We start from the raw sequence: 12,475 nt of genomic DNA on the forward strand, positions 1-12,475 counted from the left end.
GACGGTTACAGGAAGCGATTGATTTCAGTTATTTTATCCAAAGGGTATGCTATGAAATATTAAGTTAAGAGTGCCAACAATTTTGTCCAATCCATTTTTGGAGTTCTGTGTAAAATATCAGTTTTGGGTTTTTGGGGGGGCTTTTTGTGTTGTTCCAATGCAAACAAAGGAAATAAACATGTGAATACCAAAGCATTTGTAATTTCAACAATTTTCTGGGAGAAGTGGTGCATTATATGACAGAAATGCAGCGGTGCCAATATTTTTGGCCATGACTGTATATGTTTGTTTTGTGAGTCAAAATCACCGCAATAAATACAAAAATAATATAATAAATTATAACAAGATTCAAGAACATATTTTGTCCTAAATGCCCATATTGCAGGTTTCTAAGATGTAAGCTTTTTATTTGGCTGCATGAGTGCGTCAAAATCGCAACAATACATATAAGAACATTTTAACAAATAATGACATTTTGAATAGATTTTTTTTTTTCCTAAATGTCAATAATGCAGAATTAGTACCTCATTTAGCCATCAGGTAGTGTGTCAAAATGTCTGATCAAATCATACCATTGTTGAATATCTGCGTATTGTCTTTTTATTGTTTGTGTTTTGGACGGCACGGCTTTTGTAGACGCACTCCTGCGGTGCCACATGACCGCTGATGTCAATGGAACCTGTAGACAAAATGGTGTTTGTGCATCCATCCAGCAGCACAAAGAGAGAGAGAGAGAGAGCAGATGGCAATAAATCAGCACCATCCTCCCGCATCACTCCTCCATTGCATGCATTTATCTATTTGTGTACGTTGAACATATTAGCCCTGCATGTGTATTCAACGTGGTTCCTCCCACCCTTCTGTCTTGTGGGTCGAATCCGCCCACATGGATCGTCTGAGGGAGGGAGAGGCAAAAAAAAAAAAAAATAGTGCAGGAGGTGACGCTCCTCTGAAGGAACAGAGAGAGGGAAAAGGCAAAAGAGAGGCTACATCACCATTGAAACATTTGGCAAGGAGGCTTATAGAATATTATTATTATAGATGAGACAGCTGGTCGTATTTTGGCAATAACACAAAGAAAAAGGTGCGGTTTTGTGATTGACAGCAACAAGAGAGGCAGTTTTCAGGGTGTTTTTTCCTCTTCATCCCTTTTGCCATCATCAGCATGACAAGTGACAGTCGGCAATAACCAGTATTTTTGGCGCTGGGCAACAAACATAAAAAAAAGCAACAAAATCATCTTTGAATGCCACTGGATATACTCCTCCTCCTCGTTTGTGCGCCTTTTAGAAAGAAAACTACGCACTGATTGATCATTTTGTGTTGTGTTGCTGACACACAACCTGCTGAAGGCAAAGTGAGTATTAACCGTGCATGGGTTTTTGCTTTTCTTTTTTCTTCTTCTTCCTAGCTCTCCGCCTCCATTGATGGGAGCGAGCACATTCAACAAGTCTCGTTTTGTCCTTAATAGCATGCGGCGCCGTAACCGTTGCAGCCTCACTGTTACTGTCGCAGTAAATATCATCCACAAGTCCATAAAGCGCACACGCTGACGCACAATATGTTGGCATAAGTCTTATTGCCTAGGGCAGCAGCACTGGTGGGTGTTCCCCACCTTGCTGGCTGTTTGCATGCGTGCATGTGTGCCTTTACATATTCATATATATGTATGTGTGTGTGTGAAGACTTGCATTCATGGAAGGAGGTTTGATAAAGCAAACACACACACACACACACATTGTGTGTATATCAGGGTTTGGATCTCATCCAGGAAGTATAAGAGTGCAGTTAAATGTCTAGACGCTGATCTTCTTCCACCTCTGCCAACTTCCTTCATCTGCATTCCGCTGCATCACACACACACACACCTACACTAAAACACACTTACACACCAAGTCTCCAGTTTCATAACGCCCTTTCCTTCCTTGCTTCCTTTCCTTCCTTCCTTCCTCCCTTCCGTCACTTCCCGCCTGGCTTCTCACTGCCAACCGCATCTTCCCGTAATGCTCACCACCCCTCCCTCACGCACACACACACACACACTAGTCCTGCATTATAAATCTACAGCTGGTGCTATTTTTAGACCTAGGGTAACCCAGAAAACACCCCCCTTCGATTTGAGCCCAAAAGAGAGATGATGAGGATGCTGCCGCTGCTGTTAGGGAAAAAAAAAAAGAAGAAGACAAAGTGATGAGGGAGTGGATCTATTTTAAGGCTAGTGATTGAATTAGTTTGTGGATGTTTTATGTGTGTGCCTCTATCATCACCATCACCTGATGGTGCTCACACAGCCTGTCCCAAAGCTCAAATCGTTCACCTTGAGGTTAACCTTTCATGCCTTCCATCCCCCACATTTGTTCTCATCATTTCTTCTGCGCCTCACGCAACAAATCATTCATGGACTATTCTCTCTGGCTTCTTTCTCATAAAAAAATCTGGCATGTACCCAAATGGATCATGAATGGACTCCTCATGCAACTCATGTCCCGGAGATTGAACCAAAGAGTAATATCGTCATGACAACACATTGTAACCCTACATTTATTTTTGTGTGTGTCTGTTTTAGTGATGTGCAATCTGCACTAATTCACTCCCTATAGAGATACATACTGGTCCAATACTATTCATGCTATAATCACCTTCCATAGGTATTTTTTGTTTTTAGAAAGTGAACAAAAATATAGCTATAGGGTTAGTTCATCTTAATATATGACACTTGTTTCCATCTCTTGCACCTAGTGACTATTTTGATAGCCTATTAGTCGCGCCTATCTTAACGTTTAGTCGACCTATTGTATCATGAAGCGTGTTCAGTGGGTCTAATATAGCCACGGATTTACAAATTTAGCTTGAGATATTTTTAGCCATGTGCTTACAATAGCTTTGACTACTTTTTGCAGAAATATTTATTCATGAACTGTGCTGCTTCAAAAAGAAAAACACCATAAACGTTTGTTCATTTTAAAGCAAGCAAGCAATTATACCACTGATTTTCCTTCCACTCAGTGTAGATATTACCTACTACCATTCTTATCATTTTAAACTCAAATACACTTTAAAAATAATCGTCGTCCAGGCAGTGTTAATATTCTTGATTGTAGATATCTGCACAAGTGTACAGTGGAACCTCAATTTACGAACTTAATTGATTCTTGAACAACATAACAAGGGTGTAAAGGCTCGAACAATCTTTTCTTTATCCAAACACAACATTACAGCAAGCTTGAATGTCCACACACACACACACACACACACACACACACACACACACACACACACACACACACACACACACACACACACACACACTGGTTATAATTTGGAATGGGGAGCAAGTTTTTGATCATCACTTGTGGGGACCACCCTTTCTACTAGGGATGTCCGATAATGGCTATTTGCCGATATCCGATATTGTCCAACTCTTTAATTACCGATACCGATATCAACCGATACCGATATATACAGTCGTGGAATTAACACATTATTATGCCTAATTTGGACAACCAGGTATGGTGAAGATAAGGTCTTTTAAAAAAAAATTAATACAATAAAATAAGATAAATACATTAAAAACATTTTCTTGAATAAAAAATAAAGTAAAACAATATAAAAACAGTTACATAGAAACTAGTAATTAATGAAAATTAGTAAAATTAACTGTTGAAGGTTAGTACTATTAGTGGACCAGCAGCACGCACAATCATGTGTGCTTACGGACTGTATCCCTTGCAGACTGTATTGATATATATTGATATATAATGTAGGAACCAGAATATTAATAACAGAAGGAAACAACCCTTTTGTGTGAATGAGTGTAAATGGGGGAGGGAGGTTTTTTGGGTTGGTGCACTAATTGTAAGTGTATCTTGTGTTTTTTATGTTGATTTAATACAAATAAAAAAACAAAACAAAAAAAACCCGATACCGATTAAAAAAACCCCCCAACAATACCGATAATTTCCAATATTACATTTTAAAGCATTTATCGGCATCTCTACTTTCTACAGGTTGTGGAGGCATAAAAAAAATTAGGTAAAATGGCTCATACACGTCTTTAAATCTCTGGATTGATGAAGTAATGTGCTGATCATTCTTACTGTGGACCCTGGGGGAAAAGACTTAATATGGTTCATGGGGACCAAATTTAAATAATTTTGCATAATTCACACAAATTTGTACGTGACTACTGAGGACCATTTATAAAAAAATAAAATAAAATAAAATAAACAAATATGACATGATCCTCAGAATACAGCACTACAGCTGTCCTTTTATAGGAAGTTTCACCACTTAAATGTTAAAGCAAATCCTGCATCTTCTGTGACATTACTGAAAACTGCTATTTAGCAGTAATGAAGTTGTCTGCTGTGCAAATGTCTCACACTCAAACTAACCAGTAAACATGTTTTATGGGCCAAAGCTTAAAAATCACTTAGGCATCTTCAGAATGGATCAGACTATCATTTAAAAAGGTTTCCCTTTAGGGGACCTGTTTTTTTGTCCCCATACCGTCAGAGGTCCCCTAAAGGTGACTGTGTAAACCAGGGGTGTCAAACTCATTTTAGATAGGGGGCCACATAGAAAAAAATCCACTCCCAAGTGGGCCGGACTGGTAAAATCACAGCATGATAACTTAAAAATAAAGACAACTTCAGATTGTTTTCTTTGTTTAAAAATAGAACAAGCACATTCTGAAATTGTAGAAATCATAATGTTGTTGGGTTTTTTACACTTACATGTTGCAGTTAAAAATATTCTAAATTTATTTGTCGTTATTTATATTTTCTGAATAAATTATATGATAATGTTCATCAGTCAACTCATTAGTGTTCATTTTCAATCTATCAAGATGAAAAATGTTTTAATAGAGAATAGAATAGATTTCAAAATCCTCCTGCTCACATATAAATCACTACATGGTCTAGGGCCCAAGTATATCACTGATATGCTCCCACTATATACGCCCTCTAGATCACTAAGATCTTCTGAGACCAATCTGTTAGCGGTTCCAAGAGTAAACTCAAATCAAGGGAGATCATCATTTAGTCACTATGCAACACATAGCTGGAATAAACTTCCTGAAGATGTCAGACTCTCCCCAACTCTCACTACTTTTAAAACTAGACTGAAGACTTTTATGTTCACCTTAGCTTTCAGCTAAATCTTTTAATCTTTTAACTTTTAACGTCTGCACTGTTTTTATTTTTATTGTCTGCATTTTAATTTTGCTTTTATTTTCTTTCATTTAACTTTGTTGTCTGTGAAGCACTTTGAGTCTGCCTTGTGTATGAAAAGCGCTATACAAATAAAGTTGCCTTGCCTTGCCTTGCCTTGCCTTAATCAAAATCAAATTACAGGATGTTATTTATGTAGTTTGACCATTTTCCTTGACTGATGTACTTACATCATGTGGTTTATTTTTTACATATGTAGCATTATCTACAAAGATACAAAGAATTGCTATTGCGGCATCTAGTGGACACATTTACAACAGCTGTTTCTTTCATTTAAAAATTTCAGGTACATTTTTAGACTTAGCAAACTCATCCCGCGGGCCGGATAAAACCTGTTCGCGGGCCTGATCCGGCCCTCGGGCCGTACGTTCGACACCCCTGGTGTAAACAGAGCGATGTCCCCATTAAGTACGCATTGCCAGAACACACACACACACACACACACACACACACACACACACACACACACACACACACACACACACACACACACACACACACACACACACACACACACACACACACCACACACCACACACCACACACCACACACCACACACACACACTCACACAAGGCTCGGTGCGCTCCAAAACCAAAGAACATCCATCCAACCATATTCTACAGCTTGTCCCTTTCGGGGACCCTGGGGGGCTGGAGCCTATCCCAGCTGCACTTGGGCAGAGGGCAGGGTACACCCTGGACAAGTCGCCACCTTATCGCAGGGCCAACACAGTTATACAGACAACATTCGCACTCACTTTCACACACAAAGGCCTATTTTTAGTATTGCCAATCAGTTGATCCCCAGGTGCATGTCTGTGGAGGTGGGAGGAAGCTTGAGTACAAAAAAAGGAAACTAATTTTACCTTGGGTCTGGGAATATATGTGGCGTTGTTCAACACTATGTGAGTTTCGGAGTGATAAAGGAGCAGTGGCCACTGTTAGCGCAGGCACTAACTCGCATGTGAGGCGATCCTTCATCAACTTGTGTCTCGGTAGTGCCTTCTCCTTCGCTATAATAAAGGTCCTCTGTGGCATCTTTTTTGGTCTCATCGCAATTAAAGACTTGCTGCGGAACAAAGCCCCTTTCGCTGAAAAAATCCTCGAACTGAAGGTTGTCGATCAACCCCAAGTTATACAGCGAAACTGTTAGAGTTTGGGCTCATTTAAAGTGTTACTGATCACACAAAATGATCTCGAAGACAGGCTGACACAGCTCTGACCGGTACCACAATACCACAATGGAAATAAACACATCAGAAGTACCGCTCTCCGTAAAAGCTCTTAAAAATGGTGTGACGTAAGGGTCTTCAAAATGACCCTGTGTACAGGAAGTGATGTCATCAAAATGGCAGTCTTTGATGGCTTCAAGCAGCATGCAAAATGAATGAATGCATGAATGAATGAATCGCGAGACATAGTTTGCACGCAGAGGCACATTTGGCACGATGTAAACATTCGTAAACAGAAAAGGATGCAAATGCTGCGTTTGTAAATCGAGGTTCCACTTTAATATAGACAAAGTTTAGCTGGCGGACTTTGGACGAAAATAATCGTTAAAGCTACGCACTTAGTTAGTTAACTAGCTAACAAGCTAACTATCTTGCTGAGTAGAGTTGGAAAAGACATCTTCCAGATGTCCAACAAGCCTCTGCTTTATATGCTCCCACATAACACGCATAGGGCCATGAAAAGAAAGGTCTGCTTTGCAGAAATTGAGCAAGTTATTTGTGGTTATGTTCAAATGTTCCCATTCTTTCAATGATTTTGCGAGCGATGTTGTTTTAGTGGCCACAACCATTTTTCTCTTCCTGTTGCTTGTCGGTCATCAGTCGCGCTGACTCGCGCATGTTCTTTTCCGCTTGGAAAAACACAAACGATGACTTCACCAATTAAAATGAATTAAGTTAAGTTAGTTTTTGTTGGTTTAAGAAATTATTGATTCAAATGTTTAATCAGATTAAACCCACATAAAAAAAAAAACATTTTTAATCCATATTATATACATATATATATATGTGTGTGTGCATATATATATATATATATATATATATATATATATATATATATTAGAGATGCTGATATTATCGGCCGATAAATGTTTTAAAATGTAATGTCGGAAATTATCGGTATCGTTTTTTTTATCATCGGTATCGGTTTGTTATTTTAATTTTTTAATTATAAATTTTTTATTAAATCCACATAAAAAAAACACAAGATACACTTACAATTAGCGCACCAACCCAAAAAATCTCCTTCCCCCATATACACTCATTCACACTCATTCACAGGCGGATCGGTGCGGCGTCTTCAGTAATGCGGACGCTGTATCGATCCGTTGTGGTGAAGAAGGAGCTGAGCCGGAAGGCAAAGCTCTCAATTTACCGGTCGATCTACGTTCCCATCCTCACCTATGGTCATGAGCTTTGGGTTATGACCGAAAGGACAAGATCACGGGTACAAGCATCCGAAATGAGTTTCCTCCACCGGGTGGCGGGGCTCTCCCTTAGAGATAGGGTGAGAAGTTCTGCCATCCGGGGGGAGCTCAAAGTAAAGCCGCTGCTCCTCCACATCGAGAGCAGCCAGATGAGGTGGTTCGGGCATCTGGTCAGGATGCCACCCGAACGCCTCCCTAGGGAGGTGTTTAGGGCACGTCCGACCGGTAGGAGGCCACGGGGAAGACACAGGACACGTTGGGAAGACTAAGTCTCCCGGCTGGCCTGGGAACGCCTCGGGATCCCCCGGGAAGAAATGGATGAAGTGCCTGGGGAGATGGAAGTCTGGGCTTCCCTGCTTAGGCTGCTGCCCCCGCGACCCGACCTCGGATAAGCGGAAGAAGATGGAAGGATGGACACTCATTCACACAAAAGGGTTGCTTCTTTCTGTTATTAATATTCTGCTTCCTACATTATATATCAATATATATCAATACAGTCTGCAAGGGATACAGTCCGTGATTGTGCGTGCTGCTGGTCCACTAATAGTACTAACCTTTAACAGTTAATTTTACTCTTTTTCATTAATTACTAGTTTCTATGTAACTGTTTTTATATTGTTTTACTTTATTTTTTATTCAAGAAAATGTTTTTAATTTATTTATCTTATTTTTTTATATATTTTTTTAACAAGGACCTTATCTTTACCATACATGGTTGTCCAAATTAGGCATAATAATGTGTTAATTCCACGACTGCATATATCGGTATCGGTTGATATCGGTATCGGTAATCAAGAGTTGGACAACATCGGATATCGGCAAAAAAGCCATTATCGGACATCCCTATTAATAATTCATTCTTACAGCTTGTCCCTCATAATGTGACAAAATAATAGGTAGATAAATGACACAATATGTTACTGCATATGTGAGCAGACTAATTAGGAGCCTTTGTTTGCTTACTACTAAAAGACAAGTTGTCTAGTATGTTCGCTTTTTTATTTAAGGACAAAATTGCAATAATAAACATATGTTTAATGTACCCTAAGATTTTTTGTTAAAATTAAGCCAATAATGCCATGTTTTGTGGTCCCCTTTATTTAGAAAAGTATCAAAGTATTGAAATTAGAGATGTCCGATAATATCCGACTGACGATATTATTGGCCGATAAATGCTTTAAAATGTAATATCGGAAATTATGGGTATCGGTTTCAAAATTATCGGTATCTGTTTCAAAAAGTAAAATCTATGACTTTTTAAAATTCTGCTGTGTACACGGACGTAGGGAAACGTACAGAGCGCCATTAAACCTTAAAGGCACTGCCTTTGCGTGCCGGCCCAGTCAAATAATATCTACGGCTTTTCATACACACAAGTGAATGCAATGCATACTTGGTCAAAAGCCATACAGGTCACACTGAGGGTGGCCATATAAACAACTTTAACACTCTTACAAATATGCGCCACACTGTGAACCCACACCAAACAAGAAGCACAAACACATTTTGGGAGAACATCCGCACCGTAACACAACATAAACACAACAGAACAAATACCCAGAACCCCTTGCAGCACTAACTCTTCCGGGATGCTACAATATACACACCCCACTAACCCCTACCCCCCCCCCCACACACACCTCAACCCCGCCCACGTCAACCTCCTCATGCTCTCTCAGGGAGAGCATGTCCCAAATTCCAAGCTGCTGTTTTGAGGCATGTTAAAAAAAAAAAAGCACTTTGTGACTTCAATAATAAAAATGGCAGTGCCATGTTGGCATTTTTTTCCATAAGTTTGAGTTGATTTATTTTGGAAAACCTTGTTACATTGTTTAATGCATCCAGCGGGGCATCACAACAAAATTAGGCATAATAATGTGTTAATTCCATGACTGTATATATCGGTTGATATCTGTATCGGTAATTAAGACTCGGACAATATCGGAATATCGGATTTTGGCAAAAAAGCCATTATCGGACATCTCTAATATATATATATATATATATATATATATGTATGTATATATATGTATATATATGTATACACACACATATATATATATATATATATATATATATATATATATATATATATATATATATATATATATATATATATATGTGTATATATTTATATATATATTTGTATAAATATATTGTGTGTATATAATGTGTATATGTATATATATGTATATATATATATGTATATGTGTATATATATATATATATGTATATGTATGTATATGTATGTATATATATATGTATGTATGTATATGTATGTATATATATGTATGTATATATATGTATGTATGTATGTATATATATATATGTGTATATACTATATATATATGTGTGTAAATACTGTATATATATATATATATATATATATATATATATATATATATATATATATATACTGTATATATATATGTGTGTATATATATTCATGGTGTTTAATTTGCACTGAGCAAGAGACTGAAGAAAGAAAGGAAAATAGATGGTTTTCTAAAATCGATTTCTGAAATTATGAATCTATTTAGAATCAAAATGAATAAGAATTGCAAATTTGGACTTGAATCGATTTTTTTTTATGCACCTTTAATGTTTTGACACATTTTCACCCTTTTCTGTGCAGCAGTTAAGGAGTAGAGGAGTTGGCTTACACAAGCTTGGGCTGACAATAAAGCTGATGTCAAATGTTAATATATTATTTTCATGAGTATTTTTAGTATTAGACAGAGGCTCACATCATAACTACACACATGGGATGCTTCATACTGTACCTGAAGACATTCTTTTGCAGGCCTCATTGGCTTCTCATAATCCTGTCATGGCCGCCTGATTGTGCTGAAGACAAAAAAAAAAACATTAATTCCTGTCGTCTGTAATGCATGTGAGAATACAGAAGATTTGTCTTGAAATCTCCTGTGGTCTAAAGATTTTAGTCAGGAGGATGCTGCCTTTACTCTATTAATCATCTCTACTTGATTTCTGTTCAAAACCTACAACAATGAGGGATCTTTCTTTTTTTATTTGGGTGGTGACCGCAAGACTTAAAAAGCGCCCTCAGGGGGTGTGTACTGTTTGGATTGGTTGTCCCCCGGAGACCTGGGGCCATTTCCTTTCTGCTGGCTTAATTGATCGACTATTTCATTCATGCCGTGGGACTTGGCCTGCATGCTGAGCTTTGTTATGATGGAGAACGGCCTCCGGTTACTCTTTTGTGTACGTGCACACAATATCTTGCTGGGTAAAATTATGTCGCTGCATTCTAAGGTATAGTTAAATAGTAGGGGATGATGTGGGGGGGGGGGGGATGATGTGGGGGGGCTGCAGTACCCCCATATCACCTGCTGGGGGCTCCTTTGCACTGAGGGTGAAGTGGAGGGATGCAGGAGAGGAGAGGAGGGGAGGGAGGGAAGTGATCTGGATGGAACAGCATGATGCCTTGTGGTTACATCCTTTGATGAGGTGGCGGGTGGTGATGTTGGCGTTGGGGGGCGGGTGGCTAAGAAGCATCACGCACGCACGCACGAACACATCCATAACTCCCCCAGGCTTGAAAGGGACAAGCGGTAGAAAAAGAATGGATGGACGGAAGCTTATTTTCTATCACTTATCATCATCATTACACCCGCCTCCTTCTGCATAGGTGCACTCCCTCCCTTATGTCCTTTTCTCCTTCTCATGTACCCCCCCTTTTTTTTTTGTTGCTATTCAGCCAGGTCAGTTCCGCATAGTCAGCACTCCCCCGAATTCCTCCTTCTCCTCCATGTGTTCACTCTCCTCCTACCCAAAACTCCCGTAATCCCGCACTACCCCCACCACCACCACCTCTTCCTCATCCCTCCTCTTCCTCTCTTCCCGCTGCAGTGTTCAGGCTAATCTATATTAACGGCTCCAATGATGCCCCCATTGGGTTTTTTGGCGCCAGGTGAGCGTGCCACTCGTGTGCAGAGAGGCGATGGAGCGGGAAGGTGGCGCGGAGGCAGGAAATGCTGCAGGGGAGAAAGTGAGAGAGGGGGGGAGAGAGAGAGAGAGAGACCCCCACCCCCTGTTTTAGCCTCTTTAGCATAGAAACACTCCGCCTTCTTTCTCACCTCCATGCCCCCCACCCTTTCTCTCTTCCTCCATTTTATAACCCACTGCTCACTTTCCCCTACCTGCTCTTAAACAGACATGCAAGCAAAAAGCACTTTCTCCCTCACACACGAAACCCCGATTTAAAGCACACATAAGGTATAAAATCAATAAAGTGACCACGCAGGACACCGGGGAGGGAAAGAAAAAGGCATGTAATCACACTTACATACTGCGTGAAGCAGTCAGAATGTCGCAAAGTGCAGTAAAAGTGGATGCTTGAGAGGAGCTGTCCTTGGTGCTGAACTACAGCCCCGACACACTCTAACTTCAGCATCCAAATCCACACTTCCATCATGCAGTCCTCCTTCCAGATCAGAACTTACCTCGTTCTAGGCTCCTTTCCCGTGTAGAAAAAAAACCCCATAGAATACGGGGAATGGAATAGATGGAGTGGCGTCAAACTAAGAGCGAAGTTGCTCCGCGCGGTGGAAACTCGGCTAACAAAGCAGAAGTGCTGCAGTGTCCTATAAGATGAGGAGAAAGTTGTGCAAAAGTGAGAGAAGCGGGAGGGGGAGGAAGGTGGTGGAGATGAGGAGGAGGAGGAGAAAGAAAGGGGGAGGAGGAAGAGCAGTTCTCGCTCCTCAGTGAAAGGTGATTCCTTTATGCGGGAATACGAGAGATGGATGGAGGGAAAGTGCAGGAGAGAGAGAGTAGTAAGAG

At 39.9% G+C, this 12,475-nt stretch overlaps 1 protein-coding gene and 1 long non-coding RNA gene across 5 annotated transcripts in view; one reads left to right on the forward strand and one right to left on the reverse strand.

Moving 5' to 3' along the window:
• Positions 1–258: 258 nt before the first annotated feature.
• On the reverse strand, positions 259–12,326 carry LOC133655563 (uncharacterized). Its single transcript, XR_009827014.1, has 3 exons — positions 12,139–12,326; positions 10,456–10,519; positions 259–949 (listed from the first exon to the last, which is right to left on the reverse strand). It is a non-coding gene; the product is annotated as an uncharacterized LOC133655563 (long non-coding RNA).
• The window catches only part of kcnc3b (potassium voltage-gated channel, Shaw-related subfamily, member 3b), a 138,541-nt gene continuing 127,015 nt past the window's right edge, over positions 950–12,475 (forward strand). For 3 of the 4 annotated variants that reach the window (XM_062055821.1, XM_062055823.1, XM_062055820.1), the window contains exon 1: positions 951–1,357. The gene's annotated coding sequence lies outside the window, so the exon portion shown is untranslated. Of the gene's footprint in view, positions 1,358–12,475 lie in introns of all 4 variants that reach the window. The other variant, XM_062055822.1, reaches the window with a different exon arrangement.

The sequence above is a fragment of the Entelurus aequoreus genome, linkage group LG08, assembly GCF_033978785.1.
Source record: "Entelurus aequoreus isolate RoL-2023_Sb linkage group LG08, RoL_Eaeq_v1.1, whole genome shotgun sequence".
NCBI lineage: Eukaryota > Metazoa > Chordata > Actinopteri > Syngnathiformes > Syngnathidae > Entelurus > Entelurus aequoreus.